The sequence below is a fragment of the Lactuca virosa genome, chromosome 8, assembly GCF_052849685.1.
Source record: "Lactuca virosa cultivar CGN04683 chromosome 8, Lactuca_virosa_CGN04683_v6, whole genome shotgun sequence".
NCBI lineage: Eukaryota > Viridiplantae > Streptophyta > Magnoliopsida > Asterales > Asteraceae > Lactuca > Lactuca virosa.
Window position 1 is genome coordinate 62,939,411 of NC_136433.1, and position 6,765 is coordinate 62,946,175.

The 6,765-nt window shown below is 33.9% G+C and overlaps 1 long non-coding RNA gene across 1 annotated transcript; it reads right to left on the reverse strand.

Moving 5' to 3' along the window:
- Positions 1-4,267: 4,267 nt before the first annotated feature.
- LOC145129209 (uncharacterized) lies at positions 4,268-5,332 on the reverse strand. The gene is made up of 2 exons (XR_013717371.1): positions 4,953-5,332; positions 4,268-4,874 (listed from the first exon to the last, which is right to left on the reverse strand). It is a non-coding gene; the product is annotated as an uncharacterized LOC145129209 (long non-coding RNA).
- Between the last annotated feature and the right edge of the window lie 1,433 nt (positions 5,333-6,765).

Below are 6,765 nucleotides of genomic sequence, written 5' to 3' on the forward strand. Positions count from 1 at the left end.
AATATTTTACATATCTGACAAATCTACTAGAATACTAGAATATTCTAACATTCTAAAACTAACATTGAACTACTAGAAAAGAGTGGGTTTTCCTACAGAAAATAGCTACGGAAAAATTCCGTAGCTAATAAGGTACGGAATAGCTGCTGATTTTTGTTTTTGGTTTTTTTTTGCCTTTGGACTTTTTTGCCCTTGCCTTTACATGTGCTTTGCCTTTGCTTGAATTTGTTAAAATGTTAGGTTATTGTGTTAGATTTGTTAATTGTGATATAAATGTTATATAAAAAGTGTTAGAGAACGTCAATTTGTTAAAAAAAATGTTACTTTTGTTGAAATGTTAGGTTAATTTGCTAAATTTGTTTAAAATGTTGAAATTTTAGGTTGATATTGCTATTATTGTTTAAGTATTGAATTGTGTTACCATTTTTTTAGGTTAATAGGTTGAGTGCACAAGTTTCTACCATGGAACAACAACAACAAATGAAAGAACAAATGGAAATGGTTATAAGGATGATGATATGTCTGGAAATCAACTCCGTGCTCCCCCCGATAATCCATCTGAGGACAATTGATAAGTATGTTGGAACAATTGAATTTGTAAACACTTGGTATTGTTTGTTTTGTTAATTAGTGCTTACTTTTATATGATAGTTTGGACAATGGAATGGAATGTGTCAAACTTGGTATTAGGGACGTTTTTTTGGTGTATTTTATATGGTATTTGGGACAAAAACTTGGTATTAGCTACGTAGCTATCCACTTCCGTATCTATTCCGTAGTTATTTATTTCCGTAACTATTCCGTAGCTATCCACTTCTGTAGCTATTCTATAGCTATTCCGTAGCTATCCACTTCCGTAGCTATTCCGTAGCTATGGCAGCTACGGAAAACTCTGTAGCTATTCCGTAGCGATTCCGTAACTATTCCGTAGCTATAATTTTGCCACGGGCCATTATGCTACATAGATTTTTCCGTAGCAATTACGTAGCTATCCGCTTATAGCTATGGAATAGCTACAGATTGTGCTGTAGCTATTGCATCAGTTTTCTAGTAGTGTTGGAATATTTACAGTGTAATATTCTATTAGAATATTTCACATATTAAAAAAAAACGGTAATTTTCTTTTATTTATTTTTATTTTTTTTAAGTAAAGAATGACGGAAATAATAATTTTTTTTTTGTATTTTCTTTTTATTTTGCGTTTTAAAATTATTTTTAGATTGCGTCTCACGGTCTAACAAAATTAACATAGTCTTAAATGAACATATATATATATATATATATATATATATATTTGGTGTGATGGTGTAAGTGAGGTCACGTGTTGTAGGGGCGAAAACAATGTTCTTTTTGTAATGCGTTATATGTGAATAAAATTTTTAGTGGATGATGAATGCGGTTTTTGTCCAACCGCCTATAAACTAATGTGTGTTCGAGATTGTGAGATTGGTTGTTTTTAAATGAGATGTATATGATGGATTTCCGGTAGCAAAATTAAATGTTTTGGTTATTTCGAACAGGTTTCTGATGAATTGTGGATCTTTGAAAAAAAAAAAAAAAAACATTCATTAGATTTCGGACAAACATCAAAATTTTCGCTAAACTGGCGTAACTAAAACTCGTCGGCCTTCGCATAGTTATGATTTTTTCATTTTGTTGGTATTCCTACGGAATTTATTTTCATGGATAATTTTTTTGTAAAACTGTTGTGTCTTGTGTGTAATTATAAGTATTTTGAGAATGAGAGTTGGCCAATGGTATGTATGGTGGAGCCATCCCATGCATAACGATGTTTACCTTTTTTACATATTCAGTACAAAATTTTACACTAATAATTTTCTTCGGAAAATATGTGGGCCAATTGTATGATGCATGCTGGAAGGCAAATAAATATTTCCAATTGTATTAGTTCCATTTAACCCTTTTCCTAGTTGTACGGACAAGTCCCCCTATGGTTGGCCATGATATATCGTATTCTTTATCTTGGTGGATATGATATCTATAATTAGGGATGGAGCGGTGTTGGGTAAGGATGGACCGGCTTGTTTTGACTTCTCCAACATCACATGCAATGTTTACTTATATTGACTTTATCATAAATAATACAAACAAATAATTATATAAAAAGAATTAAAAGAAAAGTTTCCAAAGATAATAATAGATATGATTTCGTTAAAATAAATAAACATAACAACTAAAAGAAAATGGGATATAACCAGACTCGGTCAGATGATGATCAAGTGTGGATTAATTTTTCCCACACTGTTCTTGTATTTGTGGAACTTTTAAGGAAAATTCGAGATAAACACAGACGTAGGAAATGGATGTTATAAAATTAATTACCAGAGCCTTGGTTCCTTAAAACCCTAACCCTAGAAATCCAAAATCTCCAACCCCCCCCCCACCGGCTACGTAGTTTGTATTATTTAATTTTAATCTTTCGGCTTTGGCTATAATGGTTTCTTTAGTTAAAGATGGCGGTGATTGGCATGGGCTATAGTTATGGTGGATCTTCTATATTGATGATACCGTGTTTGAGGATATGGAACCATGCTAATATGATATAGCACATGATGGGAACAGAGATGAAAGAAAGAAACCGAAAATCATTAATTCTGTAACAAAAAGGTAAAATAAATATAACAGGATGGACCATTCCGAGAGGATGATCTGGTGACAATTGCTACATGCTAACCATGTAAAAGTCAAGAACTTATCTGTCAAAGAATGTGTGTGTGTATGTGTGTGTGTTGTGGGGGGAGGTTCATGAATGAAACAAGCTGGCATCATGAGTCGGTCGACAATTTTGATGGAGCTAAACAGACAGCTAGTACTATAAGATCCTACTTGTACTTCCTGCGTTTTCAAAAATCAGCAATTTATATTCCATGTTTTAAGTTTAATGCAAAGCGTGCCTACACAAAGTTTAATAAAAAAAATATTAAGTACAGTATTATATAATTTTGTAAACTTTCATTGCATATTTACTTCTTTTATTCTTATTTTTTTCTTAATGGCCATCATGTATATAAAAGACGAGTAGCAGAAAGCTGGGGAAAGAACATGGAAAATATACCAAAACACATAGAACAACAATAATGAAATACCAATAATATGACTAAGCATATTCTTTTAGTCCAAAAACAGAGCGATCTTTTCCCTCCCTAATGTCGTGTAGCGAAACATGGTTAATTATAACATCAAGTCTTCAATGTTTGTAGAAATAGATGATAATGTTACCTCAACTAACAATTAACAACTTTTGTACATTATTTTATAACTAAATTTTATAAATTTTATTTATTTTCTTAGAACTTAATAAACTGACATTTTTTTTTCTACTATACACATGAAGTCCATTTTTTTTGAACTAGAATATTATATTATAAACTAGAAAAATGCTAGAGAAAACATTATAAATAAGACAATGCTAATCTTGTATTTGAACATAACCAACGAAATTAACTTTAAATTTCTTATTCCAACTGAAAATCCAAGAGACGGTTAAGTGACTATTTTCCAATAAGAAAGTTTTCTGTGGTTTTGTGGTCTGAAAAAAAATTACGTGTCAAAACTCTAAAGAGTCCGTAAAGTAGTAAGAATAACGACTTCCTAACACTTTCATATGAGCACCACCAACGCTGTGAAGATCCGGTCAATAGAGCAAATCGGGCAACACACAGAAAGTCAGAAAGTATGAATATCAACACAAAGCAATTTGTTTCCTAATGTCAATATCTAAACGACATTGAACAAATAATTATTTCTTGCTTTTAAGAATACTATCATATAAGGTCAGGAAAAAGAAGTGAATCAACATCCATATCTCTTTGTTTTGCAAATTAACTTGAGTTGGCAATCTTTGTAAAAGAACATTAGTATGAAAAGGACATTTGGTTAAAGTTTTCTTACATAGCCACGATTTTGCTTATTTTTGTGGCTAAATCTCATTTATGAAATAGTAGTATTGGTTTAGCTACATTTTTAGCTCAATAATTGTGACAATTACAAACAATATTTACAGGGTTGGTCCTGAGGATTGAAATGTCCAGGAAGAACCGTAAAAAAAAGGACTTTTGGTCTTAACATGTAACGAATTAAATTATATAAAATAAAGACAAAACTGCAAAAATGGTCTCTGTGCTATGTATTTTTTTGGAGTTTTAGTCCAAACCACGACTTTTTTGGATTGGTGGTCATTTTGAGCTAGTTTCTTTGCGTTTTTGGTCCCTCAGAAAACTGAAAAGACTATTATGCCCGTCTGATATATTTTTTTAAATGTTTTTTCTATTTAATTTAAATGAAAAATAAAATAATTAACTAATTTGGGCCCACATCTCTCTCTCTCTCTCTCTCTCTCTCTCTCTCTCTCTCTCTCTCTCTCTCTCTCTCTCTCTCTCTCTCTCTCTCTCTCTTCCCCAACCCATTCTTCTTCGTCTTCTTATTCCTCACCTGCACTCTCTACCCATCCAATTGTGGTGCCCAAATTATTAAACCATGTTCCCAAATAAAAGACTGCTTCGATTCTTCCAAAACCCAGAAAACAAAATCGAGTGTGAGTGTGTCTTTTAATTTTTCAGTATGTGTGTATTGAACCCAAATCAGCTGTGGGGGGTAGCATCAGTTTCTGAATTAGCTTGTGCAAATGAGCCTGTTTGAACACTAAGGTGATTTCTTCCATGAAACTATTTGCCTGCTTGATTTCTGGGTCCAAAGCTTCAACCATGGAGTTCTCTTCGCTGAAATACCTCCATGCCCATTCCGCTAGATTCATATCCCCATCTCCTTCCTGTGGTTCTTTTCCGCTTGACCACTCATTGCTTTAATCGAAGGATCTCCACATTGATAGTAATAAACAGTATCTGGAGACAATCCTGCAAGATTCATACACCAAGATCTGAGATTTATTTTATTATACGAAAATCAAGAAATTGAAACATTTAGAAACTAACCTGTAAGTTGAACATGGTGGATGATACCAGAAGCGTAGTTTTGAAGGCCTTTAAATGGGTAAAGCTGAATGTAAATCAGAGAGGGGTTGTTGTAGGGAGCTGCTCCGGTGGCCGGTAAAGGGGAAGAAATCGACGCGTGAGGTACGAGGGGAGGAAGGAGTAAGGGTCGGGGATGTTTGGGGCTCCTGTACTCGACAAAATAAACACGGTGGTGGTGGGTTTTTACCATGACAGCGGGCTGGGAGTGGCGGAGGGATATGCTCCGATGGCCAGCAGCGGTGGTTCTTGGTTGTAAGTGAAGAAGAAGAAGAAGGAAGGGGAAGGTTGGTCTGGTCAGGTATGAACGAGAGAGAGAGAGAGAGAGAGAGAGAGAGGTATGTGGTCCCCTATTTTTATTTTTTATATATAAATACTTATAGGAAAAAAAGATAATGGAAAATAAATATAATAAGGACAATTTAGTCTTTTCAGTTTACCGAATGACCAAAATCACAAGCAAACTACCTCAAAAGGACCACCAATCCAAAAAAAATTGTTGTTTGGACTAAAACCCCAAAAAAATGCATACCACAGGCACCATTTTTTGCAATTTTGTCTAAAATAAATGTTTTTTTTAAACGATGATAAACTTTATAGTAATAAACATAGCAAATATGATCGTCATAACAATTGGACCAATAAATGATTAACAGAGAAGGAAATTGAATAGAAAATAAGATGGTCACCTACCCATGGTTATGTAAAGGCAGTGACTTTCAAACCAAAAGTTTTACATCATTATTCATGGATCTAAGTTAACATTTGTTTAATATTTGTAGCCTAGTTTTTGTGTTCAAAATTCATAACAATTATGGTGAAGGTATGTTCATTATTTCTTATCAATATACAATAGATAAGACATGAGAAAAGGAACACTACCAGACAAGTTGACCTTTGTGACCTTTGGTTCCATTTGAGCTATTGTAAGATCAGGTGGTCTAGCAACATATGCAACCTACCATCTACGATACCTTCCTGCATAAGCATAAAACAACAAAAATTTTAAAATATCATTCATAATATTATGAAACACCATAATCTGAAATTAACTATTTAATATACAGATGAGTACCTGAAATGTAGACAAACATCAGAACCTGAAACTTTCAGGCTGAAAGGGAGAGGAAACACCATAAAGTAGGATTAAACATCAATCATTTAAAGTTTAAAGCCACAGAGAGAGTGTGAGAAATAAGAGTGAGAAACTTCAGGAAACAGAAAAGGCGATGAGTAGAAACGACCTGCAGTCCATCAGGAAGATGTCGATTATGTGATAATCAACCGAAAAGAACCCTTTAAAATAGCTAAAAACAACCTGTATTTTCAGACAATGTTTGTAAATTAAAAGTGTTTTCATTCTGGTTCTGCAAGAGAGAGAGAGAGAAAGAGAAAGGGAGATGGTTGGAGACCTATGACCACCAAAACAGAAGATATATGTGTGCATATGGCTTACCTAATTAGTAATCAATTAACAGAGAGTAACTCTATCCTCAATGGCTATGGTCCTTAAATGGTCAATTATCGATTGATCGGCACTCCACAATCACAATCGCTTCAGGCTTCAGTGTTGTGTTCTCACTGTTTTCACGTTATGCATATACACGTCGGCTGGACTTAGACTCATCTATCAACCACTTGATCTAGTGATCTAAATATAGTATTAATAAAAACAATCGGGCCCCTTAAGAAAATAGGCCCTGTGTCTCTGCCCATTTTGCCCATGCATTACACGGAGCCTGAATATTCACACTTTTAACCATGTGTTATCATAAGA